This window comes from Mesoplodon mirus (genome assembly GCF_964341445.2).
Source record: "Mesoplodon mirus genome assembly, chromosome: 4".
Lineage (NCBI taxonomy): Eukaryota > Metazoa > Chordata > Mammalia > Artiodactyla > Ziphiidae > Mesoplodon > Mesoplodon mirus.
In genome coordinates this window covers 2,430,013-2,447,762 of record NC_138979.1, presented here as the reverse complement: position 1 = coordinate 2,447,762, position 17,750 = coordinate 2,430,013, and the positions used below count along the sequence as shown (strand labels likewise).

The 17,750-nt window shown below is 48.2% G+C and overlaps 1 long non-coding RNA gene across 2 annotated transcripts; it reads left to right on the top strand.

Moving 5' to 3' along the window:
- Positions 1 to 203: 203 nt before the first annotated feature.
- LOC309803493 lies at positions 204 to 7,405 on the top strand. 2 transcript variants are annotated; one of them, XR_014293955.1, is made up of 5 exons: positions 204 to 309; positions 1,802 to 1,869; positions 2,827 to 2,977; positions 3,070 to 3,327; positions 7,013 to 7,405. It is a non-coding gene; the product is annotated as an uncharacterized lncRNA (long non-coding RNA). The 2 variants fall into 2 exon arrangements; XR_014293956.1 differs by lacking the exon at positions 7,013 to 7,405 and having other exon boundaries at positions 3,070 to 7,004.
- Positions 7,406 to 17,750: the final 10,345 nt, after the last annotated feature.

Below are 17,750 nucleotides of genomic sequence, written 5' to 3'. Positions count from 1 at the left end.
TTAGGATTTCTGAGCACCACTGAGTGTTCCAGCCAAAGACTTTCCATGTGACCTTCCCCTGAGCTGGGGGGAAGGGTATGGGAGGGAGGGAGGGAAGGGGGAAGGGGGAGGGGGGAGGGGGAGGGGGAGGGGGGGAGGGTGTGTGGCGGGAGGGGGGAGGCGGAGGGTTGGGGAGAGGAGCTTCCCATTTCAGCCTCTGGCACCAGGCTCTCTGCTGAGACCAGGCAGACAGGGAAGAGACAGGAGAAAATGCCAGGGCTCCAGCTGTACATGGAAGCTTTTCTAAAGTAGCTGGAGCTGAGAACAAAGGTAATTGAGACGGTAAAGAGAATAAAGGCCTGTTGAAGCATGGCATTTGGGGCTTGGAGGCATTTCTGCAGCATTGATGTGTTAAAGCCTTTCTTCTCGCAGGAGCCCCGACGCAGGGCTGGGGCTGCCGGTCACACTTCTTTCCCTGCCTCTTGGGAGATAATTCGGGAAAGGACTTCTCCACCTGGGGAGGGGAAGAGTGGGTTGTGTCCTATCTCTGTCAGACTCCTTGCGTGCTGAAGCTGGAGGAAGCTTCTAGATAACAATCACCGCGTCACATGTTGGGGCCTTGGCGAGCACCGTACAGGGAGAGCCGTCTGTCCAAGGCCAGGCCCAGGGTGTCATTTCTGAGAGGCCGGTCTCTGATCTGCCTCCATAAATAAAAGCCTGGAACAGAGGCTTTGTTTGTGTTTGCACGTTCTTTTGCCATTAAAGGGCACAGTTGGAGACAGGAGGTCCAGGCTGGTGAGAGTACATGCCCGAGGTCTGAAGGAGGATGCAGTCAGGGTTCTCAGGCTAGAGCTCAGGTTTTATGTTAAAGTGAATTTCATCACCTTTACATCGGCTGCACATAGAATGAGGCATGGGGTGTGGGGATCATTAGCACGATGCGTGAGTCCACAGCCTGCCTGGGGCCTTTGCGACCAGGCAGCGGCCTTCCCTGAGTGGAGTTGCCCCAGTCTGGCGTGTCCTTCGTGGCTGGTGGGGAAACAGGTGTGGGCTGTGGAGAGACGCGGAGTCCTGAGCCAGGAGCGGCCCGGGCGAGTCACTACTCGCTGCTGTGGGACGCTGGCTGAGTCCCTTCCCTTCTCAGGCCCTTTGTTTGCCATCATTGCGGGGAGGGGTTAGAGGAGGCCCGTGTTTCTGGAACTCTGCTGCTTGGAAGGTGAAGGAGAGCTTGGGGCTGGGGAGGCAGCTGCCACATGTCCCCATCCACAGCCCTGAGAGCTTTTTTCATGTAATATAGTATGTGGTATGTTAGAATATGTTTAGAATAGAATAGAATAGAATATTACCATGCTGGACTTCAGGGTAAGCTTGCATTTGCAACAAGGATTCCGTTACCTGAAAAGTTTAAACACCCCTGCATCAGGTGACTTCAGAGGCCCCTGGATCCATGATTCTATTACTCCTTAAACAGTCCTGAGCAGTGCCAGAGAAGACTGGCAGTGTTCACGCTGCTTACTTAGAAGCCTCAAAAAATGCCAAGAATTCACAGTCAGAAAAACACCCTTTGGTTCCTCATTTATCTGGAGGGCAAAACAAAGTCGCTTGACAGATTGTGTGGTTCTGGTGAAGCAGCACGGTGGGAGAAGACCTCGCTGATGCTCAGGACATTTGCGATTCCCAGCCAATTCGGCGCTCACTGTCCCTGGGACGTGCTTGAGCGCGGGAGGCCCGAGCCTGCCCTGGGGCAGGCGGCGGCAGCCCTGGAGAGCATGGGGCCTTTGCCACCTGTGGACGCGAAACTGACTTTTCTCACGGTTTACAGGGAGATGTAAGATCTGTGACACGTGGTGAGCCTTCAGTCTCCAGAAAGGAGAGGTTGAGCTGTTGAAGGTTAAGTGAAGTGACCAGAGGTGATGGGGGGCTGTCTGAGGGTGGGCTGATTTCCAGTCACCTTGTATGTAAAGCCATAACCGCGAGGGCCTTTGCTAGTCGGTCTTGTTAAGGAAAAATCTGAATTTCAAGCTGCCAGACCAATGCTTGGGAACAAGTCTCTGGGCCAACTCAGCCTTGACATCTCAGGGTGGTTTCCCAGTTCTTACTTCACTCAGCGAATATTTATTAAAAGGCTACCATGTGCCTGGCACTGTTTGAGAAGAGGGGCTACATCCGTGAGCAAGACAGATGCAAATTCCTACCCTCAAGGAGCTTCCATTCTGTTGCTCATTCGCATTCACGGCCACTTGCTGGGGGGCGGGGGTGGGAATTAGGACACAGAGGTCAGAGCTTGGGGGATGGTGTCAGACACCTGGCTTCAGACCCTTTGCCTCTCCACTGGCTTAGTTCTCTCTTTAAGCAGGTTCAAGGCCCGTGGCCATTTCCTCGTCTGTTAAAGCGGATGGTGAGGGATGTGGTGGGTGGATTAAGCAGGTGGCCCACCGGCAGCAGTTGGGGTGGTGCCTGGAGCATAGTCAGTGATCCGTAAGAAGGATGGCCCACTGCTGTCAGTTCTCTGCCTGCATCCACCCCGCAGGGCTTTAGGGATTGTGCCCTTAACCCTCTGTTTGGTTGCCATGGGCGCTATATCTGTGGAGGGCCTCAGCAGGACGTGGTGCCGTCAGGCGTGGATGCGTCCTCTGTCGCTGTCAGGCCGGCAGGTGCTGCTGTCCGGGAAGGGAGTGGTGGGCTGTCCCCAGGGCCACTGTGCCCACCTCCCCTGGGCAGACGGCCAGGGGGCTGCCTTCAGCCTCAGCGCAGCACCCACTACAAGCACTTTGGCTTCTTGGTCCGGGCAGGCCGCCTGTTCTGGGTGAGAAAACCACGCTCCTCCTCACTGTCTCCCTGCGGCAGGCCCTCTGCTGTCCTGACTGCTGAGACCCAGCCCAGTGCTGCCCTGAACTGGCTGTGTGACCTGAAGCCAATCACTTCACCTCTCTGGTTTCAGTGTCCTCATTGTCAGAATGGAGATAACAATGCTCATGGCTGAGGGGCGCATTGTCAGGTGAGACAAGAAGGTGAAGAACCGTAGAACTGTAAGCAGGGTACTCATCTCCCCCATCAAGTCTCTATTCTGCCCAATCTTTGTCCCCACAGGCACGTCTGATCTGGCCAACTCTCCCTTCCCTCAGTACAGCCTTTCAGCACATTTGGCCGCATCTGCTGACTGTGAAGCCAGATTGGACCCTGGGAGCGTAAGAAGCACCCACCTCTGTTGGACTGAGAGTTTCTTGAAGCAGGGCCAGCTCCGTTCCTCTTTGAGGTGCCCCCTTCCTCTTCCGCAGGGCCGAGCCTGCAACAAGTGCCCGGCACACAGACGTGTGGGACAGACATCCCACGTGGGTACAGACAGACGTGAGTGCGGAGCTGGCCCCTCTCCTCCTGATGTCCCGTTTATTTTGTGTCGTGTAAGGACATTGTTTCTGAAACTGTCGCTCAGAGATCTAAATTTAGACTTGCCAGGAGCCATTCTGCCAGGAATGGGTCTGAAATATAGTCCTCAAGGCTTGCCTTTCTTGGGCTCTCAGAGTCACCACCAAATAGCCAAGTCGGGGCAGCGTTCAGCTCAGAGTCTTGGAGGAGGGTCTGGTTGAGCGCGGACTGCTTGTACCACCACCCGGCTGCCTGGGAGGCCTCGCGCCCCGGTGATCCCGCAGGCTAGCCTGGCATCCCGTGGCCATGCCCCCAACGTGCGTGCTTCCTAGCCTACCTGTCCTGCCCTCCTGGCCCTCAGGGCCGCCTAGATGCTCGTCTCAAGGACTGCCGATGACATGGCAGCTCAGATGCACTTCTTGTATCTGGAGTTGAGAACTAAGGAGGTTTCTCTGCCAACGCCTCGCAGGTGACCCGGTCACAAAAGCCAGCGGAGAGTTACAGCTATCTTGGGGTCACGTATCCAAAGCTCCAACTTTCCCCTGATTATTTGAGTGATACAATGAAGACATTAATACCTAATATAGGAAATAGCCTGCCCGAAGGACCAGATTAATTACTCTAATCCTCCATTCCCCATTTTCAGTGAGGATCTGGTTTCAGTCAGTCATGTAGTATGTGGCACCAGATTAATCTGGGCAGGGAGAGTAAAATGATACAGACAGAGGTGATGGATGCGGAGGGCTAATGAGGAAACAGAGCAGTCACAAGTGCCTCTAGGATTTAATGAGACTGAGTCCGTGGGTCAGAGCGGAAATCCATCTCATCACCCTGGTTTTTTGTTGCCTCCCATGTCTCATTGTTTTAAAGCCAGTAGGTTGCAACAGCTCTTCTGGTGACACAGCTGAAGGGAATATCTGCATGATGGCCCACGCAGGCTGTTGATAAAAGAAAGTCCTCAATAAACCATGCCTTCCAGTATCCATGCCCCTGGGTAGTGCCCTTCTCTTAAATCTGGGCTCGTCCTGTAATTTATCTCAACCAGTAAGCTGTGATGGAATTTACACTCTGCTGATTCTGGGCTCTAGCCTTAAGAAGGCCCAGCAGCCTCTGCTTTTGCATTTTTGGATGCTCTGAGCTTCTATGTAAGAGGTCACACTACCTTAATGGAGACCACTGGAGGGGCATGTGGAGCGGTCATAGGGAGGGAGTGACGCCCTGAGACTCTACATAGAGAGAGAAGTCTGACTGTCTCAGCATGCCAACGGAGCCCAGCCTGCAGACTCTTTGGACATTGCATGTATATAATAACGTCTGGGCATTGTGACTCAGCCACACTGATACATAAAATTAACCATCACATCATCTATTGGCAAAAAACTAGTGTTCTTTAATTTCACCAAGAGGGTCGTGTGTGCTTTTTGGAGAAAGAACCTGACTAGGGAATGAGAAGACCCGAATTGTGATTGAACCACTGCCACAAACTGTATCATCAGTGGATCTGTTCATTTCTCTGACCGTCTGCCCAGGTTATGCAGCTAGCAACTGGCAGAGCGGGTGTTTGAACCCAGGGAGTCTAGATCCAGAGTTACTGCTCTCAACCACCACGCTAATGCTGAACTGCTAATTTCAGGCTCTTCTGGGGACCCAAGAATGGAGGGGACCTGTGGCCTACTTTGCAAGGCAGAGTCCTGGAGTTAGCCCTGTCACACACACATTGTGCCTTTGTGCCTTGTCCAGGCAGATGGGCCGGGGACAGACTTGCCAAGGGCTCTGTGTGTCTCCCCTGTCCCTGCCATGGCACAGAAGTAGCAAAGGGACCATGACACTCCCCCTTAATATGGCTCAGGTGTGGTGCAGGGGCCCAGGGAGGTCACGTGCCCTGCAGTGAGGGTCAGCTCTGCAGCCACCTAGGAGGGGTCGTGACCAAGTGTCAGAATGGGAAGATGGCTATTACAGGAGATGCTCGCCTTCAAGCCTACATATGCCCTGAATGCCTTGGCACTAAGAAAACCTACTAGAACTCAGACACGACCCCAGGGAAAATGGGGAAACCTCTAATTAATTGATACTCCGCTCTCTGCAAGATAGACTTTTAAAATAATTAATTAATTAATTAATTTTTGGCCGTGTTGGGTCTTCGTTTCTGTGCGAGGGCATTCTCTAGTTGCGGCAATCGGGGGTCACTCTTCATCGTGGTGCGCGGGCCTCTCACTGTCGCGGCCTCTCTTATCGCGGGGCACAGGCTCCAGACACGCAGGCTCAGTAGTTGTGGCTCACGGGCCTAGTTGCTCCGCGGCATGTGGGATCTTCCCGGACCGGGGCACAAACCCGTGTCCCTTGCATTGGCAGGCAGATTCTCAACCACTGCGCCACCAGGGAAGCCCCAAATTGACTTTTTGTACAGAAATTAATTTGAACAATAGAGAAGCTAAGTTATTCATACGTATCTGAGGGTCAAAAACCTTTACACACAGTGCTTTCAATAAAACTGTGTTAAACAAAAGATTGACGTGAGTACTTTGAGTAGAAATCTGCTTCCTACAATTTGCATGCATTTGTTTTAGCCCCATCCTTTGAGCCTAATCTAGATGGTCGAATCCCTCTCCTACCAGATAACTCTTGTTTTTGACAAACCAACCATTGACAATCCCATCAGAGGACTCCTCATAGGTCACATTTTTTTTTTAAGATCAACATTATTGAGACATAATTGATGTACAATAAAATGCACCCAATTCAATAACTTTTGACAAATGTATACACCCATGTAGCCACTACCAGTCAAAATGCCCAACATTCCCATCACCCTCCAAGTTCCCACATGGCCCTTTGCAGTCATCCCTCCCCCCAGGACTGGCCCTGAGGCGACTGCTCTTCTGCCTCCTGTCATTCTATATTAGCTTTGCCTTTCTAGGAGTTCTTCTTTATAAGTGGAATCATATGTCAGCATGTTTTAAGTATCTATAAAATAAATGGGAAAGCCAGAGAAATCCCATCAGGTGGAGTGGGGACCACTGATGTGAGTCTGCTTGGCCAGTTTGCCTGGCGCTGCCAGGACCAGAGACAACTCACCTCTCAGAGGCAGCATTACTCGGTTCCTGGTCTCAGGATCCTTTCCCTGTGGCTCTCTGTCTTCACGACCACTTCCCTTCCCTCGTTCTTGGAGCTGTATTTCCTTTCTTGGCCCGCATCTGCTGACTGGGGAAGTAAACAGCCAGTGCAACCCCTGGAGAAGCATCTTTGCTGAAGCGTTTGCTCATCTTTGGGGAGAAGCAGACAGGAAGTGTGTGTGCACTCAGCTCTCACCGACAGCCCAGATAACATAAACTCCTCGTTTCCTCCATAGTTGGGTCAGGATTTGGCCTCTCGGACACAGTGAGGGGACTTTCAGTCTCTCGTTATCAAACAGCTGGAAGCCCCTCGCTCTCCTGGCACCCGGGGCCAGCTTTCCCTCTCCTGTCAAGAGCTTCGATTTGTTTTTTATTTCTTTTTCTTGATCTTGTTCACCTCCATACTGAAAAGAGTGTGAGGGAGAGCGATGGTCTAGTGTTTGAGTCATTTCCTCCTCTCCCTAAAGCCGTCTGGTTCTTCACCCACGTGAAGAAGATTTTTTACGGCTGAGGAGGAGTCCAGCTAACCATTGACATGTTGTTGTTATTCTCAGAAAAAGTACTTCCACAAAAGAGTGACTGGTGGAAACCGAAGACATCTGCAGAAAAGAGAAGATGTATAAACCCGGGAGCATGACCCTCCCCTGCATCTCTGTGCATTATCAGTGCAGGCAGGGGATGAGCCTGTGCCTTCCACAGCATGTAGGCTGGACCAGTGGGTCCCAAAAGGTGATCTTCAGACCAGTGGCCTCAGCATCCCCTGATGTATTAGTTATCTGTTATGTGTAACAACTTGCCCCCAAACTTGGTGGCTTTAAACACCAATAAATATTTATTATTTCTCACAGTTTCTATGAGTCAGGAATTTAGGAGTGACTTATCTGGGAGATCTTGACCCAGGGTCTCTCATGAGGGTGCAGACAAGGTGTCGCCCAGAGCTACAGTCATCTGAAGGCTCGACCAGGGCTGGAGTGACATCTTCCAAGGTGGCTGACTCCCAGGAAGGTTGGCCTTCCCCAGAGTGTGTGATCTGAGAGACACAGAGAGCCAGAGCCAGAGACACAGAGAGGATAGAAGCTGCTGTGCCTTCTAGAACCTTGTCTTGAAATCACACACCATCACATCTATCAGATACAGTTAGAAGCGAGTCACTAAATCCAGTCCACCTTTTGCAGGGAGGAGTGTCAAAGAATTTGTGGATGTATGTATCCATCACTGTAGCTTGCTGTTCATTGAGTGGAGCTGGGTCTTGGCGTTGAGACGGAGATCTCTGGGAAATCTTCACCGTTTGATATTACATGGAGCTGGCAGGTCTCTTGTGGACCAATGTCCTGAACTTGGCTCTCCCACCTCAGAGGCACAGCCCTGATGCCTGGCTGGAGCACCAAGAGCCTGTCATCCACACGGCTGCTGTGTGCCTGTTTTCCCCTCTGTAAGCTGGCGGGAGTAAGGGCAGCCTCCAGTTTATGCTTTCAGTGAACATTTTAGCATATCCAAAGAACACTTATTGGGTGTCTCATATAAATATGCAATATTAAAACTGGATGGATCTCATTCTTACCAGTAAAATTCAAATCATCTCTTTGAAAATTTTGGAAAACTTCCAGACAAGAGATTCTCCGTGGACTAGTGAAATTTGTGGACTTGTTCTATGTTTAAGGTTTTAGGCATTGAAAACTTCTGTCCTATTTCCTAGGATAAAATTCAATTCTAAAAGGAATGATAAGGAGAGAAGTGATTGATGAACTTATGATTTCAAACCTCTTTATTACTTGAGATCTGGAAACATCTTGTGTGACAGGCAGAAAAATGGTCCCAAAGATGTCCACATCGTAATCCCCGGAACCCGTGTTACCTTCCATGGCAAAGGGACTTTGCAAGTGTGGTTAAGTTAAGGATCTTGAGATGGGGAGATTACTCTGGAGTATGTGAATGGGCCCAGATTAATCATGTGGGTCTTTAAAATCAGAGAACCTTTACCTGCAGTGGGTAGGGGCAGATGTGACTGTGGAGGAAGGGTCAGAGAGGTGCAACTTTGATGGCTTTGAAGCTGGAGGAAGGGGCCACAGGCCAAGGAATGTGAGCACCTTTAGAAACTGGTGGGGGTGGGGGAGTAATGGACTTTTCCCTAGAACCTCCAGAAAGGAACACAGCCCTGCTGACACCTTGATTGTAGCCCAGTGGGACTGTGTTGGACTTCTAATACACAGCTGAAATCATGTCACTTTTCATTAGTCACGTTTATGACATATGACAGATTTATTAGATGTTTAGAAGCAAACCCTAGCACAATAATTTTTTTATGTTATTATGTTCATTGCTGGGTTTTCCATCCTAGTTTTCCACATTTATCTCAGGATACCTCAGGATGGTGCTGATGGACTTCTAGACATGAAAAAGGACCCTGGAATTACTCTCCAGGAAGCTCCTTCTTCCCAACCCAAGAGACGAGAATGTGGCCATGCACCAGGACGTGCCCAGTGAGAGGAGAGGCTGTAACCATGGGAACTGGACCTCTGTAGAACAAGATGTTAATCCTTAAAGTCATTTTTAATGAAACATAAACATGGAGTTAGTGTGAGGGCCACAGTTTCTGGGTGGTTGGTTCTAAGTTTGGCAATCAGGATTTAGAGGGAAAATTCACCAGTTTTAAGGGCCTCCAGATGTTCTTCTGGTTCCAGCCAGAAAGTTTTCATCCTTTATGGTTACTTTTTATTGTCAGCAGCAGAATTTTGTCATAATATCTCCAAATTGGTGGAAGTGGCCGTTAGTCACCAAACAAACTCCAAATAAGAGTTTAATCTTGGGGTCACTTTAAGTGTTGCATCGTACCCCACTTAACTGATAATTTTTTAATAGTATAGTTGCCAGAATTTTCAGTTTGTATGACAATGGACTAAATGACTATCTGATGACAATCAGTCACTGAGCTCGTATAAATACAATGTCCCATTTTAACAATGGTTGGCATCTGGCCTATGTTTAGAAGGAAGGAACAAGGATGTCAGAAGGCCGCCATCTTGTGTGAACAAGAGGCAAAAGGCTTATTGCAAATTACAATGAACTACTTCGTCATAGAATTTAGATTAAACACTCCATTCACATCAGTTGGGAAACACTGAAGCAGTTACTTTTCAGAAGCACTCTTTGGGAAATTCAGAACTTAGAAAAAAAAAAAGACAACTTCTGTTTTCTAGAGCAAGAATTTTGTGACCACCTACACTTAATAAAACTTGACTCTACAGGATTTGCTCTGGAATTTGGTTTAAATTACGTGACACAGTCTAAAAAGAAGTAAATCACTTCTACTCATGCTTCAATTTCCTCTGAAGAAATGAGAATGACAAGAACAGTTCACCTTTCTGGAAGTCTCGTCTGAGAACCGTCGTCCATGTGCCATCTTGGATTCATTAGGAAAGGACTGCATTTGGTGGCTGCAGTGAGTTCTCATATGCTGGTGATGCCACAGCAGGACCTGGTGGAATTAGGGTGAAAAGGTGCTTGAAAAGCCTATGTTACTTGCCTATTTATAAAGGACTGGCTTTATAACTTGTTAATAAGTCACATACAGCTTGTCCTGCCGCTTTTATCAAGTGCTTTTATCTCTGCTTATATTCATTTGTGTCACTGGATAATTGTTGAGGTTGACTCACCAGGGCATATGGGTTCATGGGTAATTAGGGCCCTGGATGATAGGCCCCTCAAACCACTTAGCTACTGAAGCCTTATGGCTACTGACAAATAATAGAATCTCTTTGTTTTGTTTTGTTTTTACAAAATGGTAATAAATCATTTAACTCTGTACTAAGTCTTTAATCAGCAGCACCCCCCACCCACACCCCCACCTAGCAGAGTACATTGGGAGTTTTACTACTTACAAAGAGGGAAGGTCCTTCCAGAATGTTAGAACAAAGGTGAGATGTCACTTCCGATCCTACATACACGTGTAGATTTCACTGGGGAAGACTTCTCCCTTCCCGTGTTGTTTCCGTTCTCTTGCTCATTCAGGGTCCACACAAGCTCTTCCCAGCAGGGAGACACGGTAGCAGTGGGCCCAGCCCCATCTGGAGGGACGGGCAGGGCACACAGCTGGAGTGGACAAGATTTTAAAAATACATGTTTCAGCGTTCATAAATTCTCTCCTCTGCTGATAAGTACTTTTGAAAATGTAAATCGCAGGCTCATTCATTTAGGACATTTTCCAGCAGGTACTCACTGTATAAAGTCTTCTTAGACTACCCCTGGCCTCCTTCAAAGCCCAAGGCTGATTTCCAACATCTACAGTCTCTACAGGGCCCTATAATTACCAAGGCAATGAGCGTTAGACCCTGGTGGTCTGCGGAATCCAACCCTCTCAGGCAAGGAAAGGCATCCTTTTGCTAATTGGAGTTCTGGTTTTTCTTCCTTAAAATCAGCACGTGTGATATGATGGGTCACATGTGTGATGATGTGACGTGATCACACGGGGGGTAATGAGAAAGAAGTTCTGCTCTAATACAACGTGTCACTTCATCTCCTCCACCCCCTCCCCCATCACACTGTTTAAAATGACATCAGTAAGAACAATTACAACAGCAATGAAGAGAGCCGGCATTTACCGAACACTGATTGTGTATCAGACACTCTGCCGAGCGTACAGCCTTCACTGTATCCTCTAATCCTCAGGACGACCTACCAGCCGGGCGTCATTAGTATGTTTACCCCTATTTTACAGATGGCCCTGAAGCGGCTAAGATACTTGACTTTGGGGTCAAGCATTGAACACGTTCTTCTCTTGCTTTTAAAATGTATTCATCTGTTCTTTTAACAAAGATGTATTGAGCACCTTCTGTGTCCCAGGCCCTGTTTTAGCCTTAATACACTCTTGGGAAAGATGTAATGAGCTCAACAAACCCCTTTGTTGTAAGAGAAGAAAGGCGGTTTTGTAAGAGCAGTGGAATTCAGAGGAAGACGAGGGAACTAACCTCAAAGTTTACTGCCTTCCTACTTCTGCCCCAAGCGACAGTAATAAGAGCCTCATCTCACAGGTGTGTGTCCGTCACCCTCACCTTTTCACCTGGGTGGGGAGACTGTTATCTGGGGAATGTGAAACGTTCTTCCTCCAGGCTTTCTGCGAAGTCTGATGGGGAGGTAGGGCCCAGAAAGGTGGGGGGAGTTTCCAGGTCTGAGAAAGCTCACTGATGAATTTAGAATCCTGGTATCTCTGTCTGAAAGGACCCCCGAGGCCCTTGGGTCCAGCCCTTAAACCAAGCAAGATCCCCTCTTGATAAGGGGTCAGAGCACCTCCGTTTGCATACTTTCTGGGGAAACTGGGGAACTCTCCCTCATGAGGCAGCCCATTCCGGTGCTGAAGGCTGTTCTTCATCCTACTGAGCTGACATCTTCCCCCCTCATAACCTGTGCTCGCTGGTCCCAGCTCTGTGCTCTGATGGCATGCCAAATACATCTAACTGCTGCCTAGTAGGAATTTAGTGCCCTTAAATGTCTAAACTCAGAGATCTCATCCCCACTAAGACTTGCTTGCTTCTTCGGCCTTCTCTTATGCGTTATGATTCCTAAACCCTTCAGTCTCTTAGCCGGAACGAGAGAAATTGGAAATAAATGGGCTGAACTAACCCAAGGCTCACTGGGAAGAACTATTAATCAACACACACTTAAGTGACAAGAGGCAGTGAAGGAGGTGTTGGGGGGGGGCAGCCCCTCTGGCCATGAAAACAAGGACAAAGGGTCTCTAGAGTCGAAGAGGTCGCTGAGGTCAGGGCTGATCTGGCTGGTATTTGAGCCCCTAAATAATGCTTAGGACACTCAAAATCGTTTTTAGAGGGCCAGGCTGCAGAGTCTGATATACTAGGACTAGGGAAGCAAATTTAATGTTTCTAAGAGCACCCTGGCTCCTGCAGTTTATGCAGCTGTCTCTGGGGGGAGTTTTATTTACAGGAGGAAGGGGATGGGTGGAGTTAAAGCTACGGATGCACTAAACTCTCTTGGAAAGGACAGCTACCATGAACCCCAGTTCCTTCACCCGCATAAACATTTTTCCTATCTTTTGTAAAGAACTGAAATTGAGAAACAGCCACCCATGGCACCATAATAATGCCCACTCCACCCGATGACGCCATGATGCCAACCTATGGACTCTAAGAGTGAGTAAGGGCTTCATTTTTTAAGGTTGCTTTTCAGTGATAAAACCAAAGGAGCTAAGGGTAGGTCATGTAGGCCAATCCAGTCCCCGTAATAGAAACACATTTTTTTCTATTTATATGATGGCAAATTATTTTGTTGTTTGCCTTGCTTACATTGTCGGTGGAATTTGTCTTGGGTGAGCACGCGAAGCTTGGTTACAACCTAATGTGTAGGTTCAAAGCCATGTTGATGTTAGGCAAGTGTCATTTTGTCCTAATTTCTTCTGCTTAATAGAATGACGCCACTTAACCGTGTTAATTGTTGCTACACGTTGCCAATAGTTCCGGTGATGATGATAAGGCCTCTGATAGGAGGGTAAATAGCAGTAGCTCCATTTTGCAGGTCAGGCAAGCTGAGGCTGAGAAGAGTTCAGTGATGTGCCCCTGAATAACAGACCCCAAATAATATCCCAGTCTACTGCCCAGTGCTATTTCCCTTGCAGAATTCTCCAGAACATGAGCAAACTAAAACGGAGGTGTGAGCATTAAATCCACAGAGGCGCATTTCCATTCCAGACCAATGGAAAATGCTGGCGACATCCATTAGACCTATCCATTGCACAATTAAAAAGAAAATAAAACGTGATCATTATGTCCTAAACAAAATCAGCAAAAGGCAAGTCTCTACATCTTTGAAAATCTTAACGAGGTTAAGTTTTTAAAAGACAAGGGTCTCCCGTGGCATGTAAGCCACGAGGTAGGGTAAGCACTTGATCATCCTAGATTCTCTAGATACATAGAATTTTCCTTCTCTCCATATCTGGGCAGTCTTTATTGGAGTCTGCAAAGAGTAAGGCACACAAACTGCTTTAATTAAAGAAAATGTTTGGTGGAGAAAAGATAAATACACCAGAGATAGAAAACAGGCCTGTCACTGAGGTTTGGTGATTGCTCCACCAAAGCCACAGATCTGGCTACCCTCAAAGTGGTCTGTTAATTAAAGAGTAAAATTTAAGGAGAGCTCGTCTAGTTCTTTGGAGGTTTAAGATAAGCGCTTGTCAACTGGATACCGTAATCTATTTCTTTGGGGGTAACTGGAAATATTCTTTTCACTTTTATGTAAGATATGTGTTAATATTGGCTCTGAAGGAGCAATTTGTATCCAAGATTCTCAAGGAACTCTTCTGAGATTAATTAATTTTGGACAAGCATAACTTACTTGCTTCCATTTCGCAGAGATTTAAGTGAGTCCTGGCAGGGGAATGTTCCTTTTCCAAGGAAGGTGTCATACATTAGAGGCTGAGTTCTTATTCAGCTCAGAGTCTGTTATCCTCTTAATGGATACTCCTCCACTTCATTTTGAAACAGAAGAGTGTTCAGACCCACAATTCACGTGAAGAACATAAATTTTACATATTGATGCCATACTTACATAAAAGAGGTATCTGATCAGTTACTGGGGCTAATGCCTTCATCTGACCACCTACCATCCACTCTTCCATCCATCCATCTTCCATCCACCATCCAGCCAGCCAGCCATCCCTCCATCCATCAATCCATCCATCCACCATCTGTCCATCCACCATCCATTCATCCACTTTTCATCCATCCTTTGATTCATTCAGCACTGGGTAATGGTAAGTGCATGCATTCCGAAGCCAGGCTGGGGTGAAGCCCAGCCCTCTCACTTACCAGTGGTGTGACCTTGGGGGAGTTATTTAAAGTCTCTGTGTCCTAGTTTTCTCATCTGTGGAGAGCATGATAGCACGTACTACACAATATTATTGTGCAGATTAAGCAAGTGAAATAAGGTGCTTACAGCAGTGCCTCACACATAACCATTATTCAAATGGTTGCTGTTGTATTATTATTGAAGAAACAACCCAGGCCCTGAAAAGATGACTGACTCACCTGTAGGTAAAGGATCACTAAATCAGGAGTTAGAAAATCTACTTCTTTGATTGTTTGCTTCTCTTTTCCAGAACATGGAGGGGAAGAGCCAAGGAAGAGGCATCATTAGAGGGAGGGAGTTTGAGATAATCTGACAAGGACTAAATTATTTTGGTTTAATTTTGTCATGAAAGCTGAGGTCTGGAAGTGGTTATTTTTCCCCATTTTAATTGTTGTGATTGGTTTTCTTTTGTTTTCTTTTGTTTTGATTGCTAATCATTCCCAAAGTCGCCAAAAGAAAGTCAAGAAGACTCATTTACTTACTTACCTATTTCTCTGATCAATTAGACCATAAAACTCTGATGCACAAAGATTATGTTTTGATCCTATATGACACCCCAGTGTTATAACCCCAGCACTCTGGAGCTTCAGAGAGCCTGAGAAACAGGAATAGATGAGGATGTTTGTAAGGAAACAGCCCAGAGACTGGTCACAGTCTGTCCTCAAGGAAGGAAAACCCACTGAGGAAATTTCTTGGGACAGGACCCAAGAAACTACTCTCTTGGAAATGACAGCTACCATGAACCCCAGTTCCTTCACCTGCGTAAACATTTTCCCTATCTTTTGTAAAGAACTGAAATTGAGAAAAGGGAAGGCTGTGAGGTCAGCCCCAGGCGACCAGGAGAAGACCGTTAGGACCCCTAGCAGAGAACTCTGCATCTCTATCTCCAGGGGACTGTGGCCCAGATGGACACACAGCTCAGCCCTGAATGGAGGGTAGAACCAGGGATGGATTAGCAAAGGAGACATGGACCCCAAGGAAATGTTCAAGGGAAGATGAAGCAAAAGGAGCTGCAAGAGGCTGAGGAATAGCCCCCTGAGTCACTCCCATTCAGCTTGGGTCCCAGTATTTACTGAGCACCTACAATGGGCAAAACCAGGCTGGGTATATGGTGGGGGCTTGACCTGTGCCTCCCAGGAGAGAGGGTGCTTCTGAGGGGAACCTCAGCCCTACCTCTAGCTCCCTCAGCCCCTTAGGGGTGAGGTCTGGCCGCTCTCTACCTCCTGTCAGCCCCTCAGGTCTCCTCAGGAGGTGTCAGCCTCACCGCAGATCATCTGACTTTTAAACATTTGCACTTAACCAGCAAGGCAGGATGGCTATAATCCAGGTACAAGGTAGGAAGGGTCCTTCTGGACCAGGGTGGCCAACCATCCTGGTTTGCCCAGGACTGTCTTGGTTTTAACACTGAAAGCCCTCTGTCCTGGGCAAATGGGATGGAGGGTCACCCTAGCCTGAAATTACTGTTGGCAGATACTTGACAAGAACAGTGTGGAATGGACAGCCTGAGTGGTATGCAGTGTGTTCACCTCTCTTAAACCTACTAAACTTTATTTAGGCTTATTTAGCCTGTTTATTATTTATTTAAACAGCAGAGGGGTGTGTGTGTGTCTGTGTGTGTGTGTCTGTGTGTGTGTGTCTGTGTGTGAGTGTATTACACAGTTCTGGTCCCTGTAGAATTATTTTCATGGAGATTCCCTTTGTTAAGATGCTCAGGGTCCACAGCTGGGGGCGGGTGTGTGTGTGAAGAGCCCTTGGAAGCTCACATATGATTCACTGTATGGGTATCATTGAGACCTAATTCTCTACATTACGCTGTGTTGCCTTCCTGAGGACCCTGGGGGCAGTTTCAGGACTGGGGAGACCTCAGGGTCCCAGCTGCTGGGAACGTGGGTCCTCTCTGTGGCTGTCCTGGAACCAGCTGGGGTGAGTTCTTCCTGATTCGTCTTATTTTCTTATATTTACATCTAGAAATGGAATGAAATTAATTGACGTTTCCGGCCCTACCTTACCTGCGCCGTGTGCTGTGATGGAGGGTGATGTGTCAGCTTGTCTGCTTGTGGTCAGTGCCACGGGGACCCTCTCGGGATGGTGATGGTAGGTGGCTGAGTCCCGACCCTCAGAGAAGGGCTCAGAGAGTGGCCATCCGTCTTCGGGGGAGCATCTTGCAGTGATTCTGTGCAGACGGAAGTAAGTTACGTAAGAGAAGCATCGAGAAACCCACGTCAGAAACCTTCTACCGGGGCTGAAGTGAGAGACTCATGTCTTCAGGCAGGCAGCAGTGGGATAATGCTGTGAACTAGTCCTTAGTCTTAGACCCCATCTATCCACAGCAGAGAGCGAGAGAGTGACACAGGGGGGATGTAAGGCGTGTACAGGAAGGTTTGGGTCTCAAGCAAAGTGGGTCCTACACTCTGCTCTCCCCAGGCCTATGGAAGGGGAATGACAGATCTCGGGGAGTCAGAGGGGTCCTGGGTCTCACCTCTCCTGGACCCAGCTCTGGGAAAGGGACGAGATCCCCAAGTGGAATGAGCCATATGAGAGTCTCCCAGGATGCCCACACAGGCCGTGGAAAAAGCTGGAAGAGACCTGGGCCTGAGGAGATGGCAGCTACCTGTGCGCTGAGACCACACCTGGATCTCTGGGGTTGCGGACCAGCCCTGTCCCCAGCACCTTGGCTGTGTGGAGGTCAACCCTCCTCCAACAAGGAAAGGAGGTGAGGCTGAATCGCCAGAGATGCATTTTCCTCCAAATGGGGGCTCGAAATAGATGGTGAATTCACTTTTAGAAAAATAATGTTACATTTCCTTCACACCTGACCTTGTGGACTGAGATGAGAGTCGCTCGGGTAAAAGGATGATGACAATGGTCATGGGGGAGACCCTGAGAGCTGATATCCGTGGAGCATTTATGATGGGTCTTTACCTGGATTAACTCGTGAAATCCTTACAACAGTTAGGTACTACTTAGTCCCCACTTTGGAGGAAACTGGGGCACAGAGAGGGTAAGGAACTTGCTCAGAGTCACAAAGGAGGATGCAGAATTTGAACTTGGGTCCTCTCCACAACCCTTTAGCAGCACACTCAATGTTCACAAACCAAGTGGTCAGAAATTCTTCCCCAATCTCCAACTGAAGCCTTCTTGGGGGAGTGTAAACCACTCCTTCGTGTCTTGTTCTTAACAGAAAGAGCTAATAGTTACTCACGTGATCCATATCTTTTCTCCATTTCCTCTTTTTCAAGCCAAATGACCTCAGTTGCCTCAGCCTCTCCGCAGAGTGGCTGTGACCCGAGGCTGTCGCTGTTCGGCTGTTTCTGCTGTGCTCACTGCTTTGGTGTCTGAGCCTGAATTGGAACAAAGGTTAGTACATGATGAGTATTCTAGGAAGACTGCATCTTTACGATTCCCACATCAGTACAAGCTGGTGTTGGGTTTAACAAT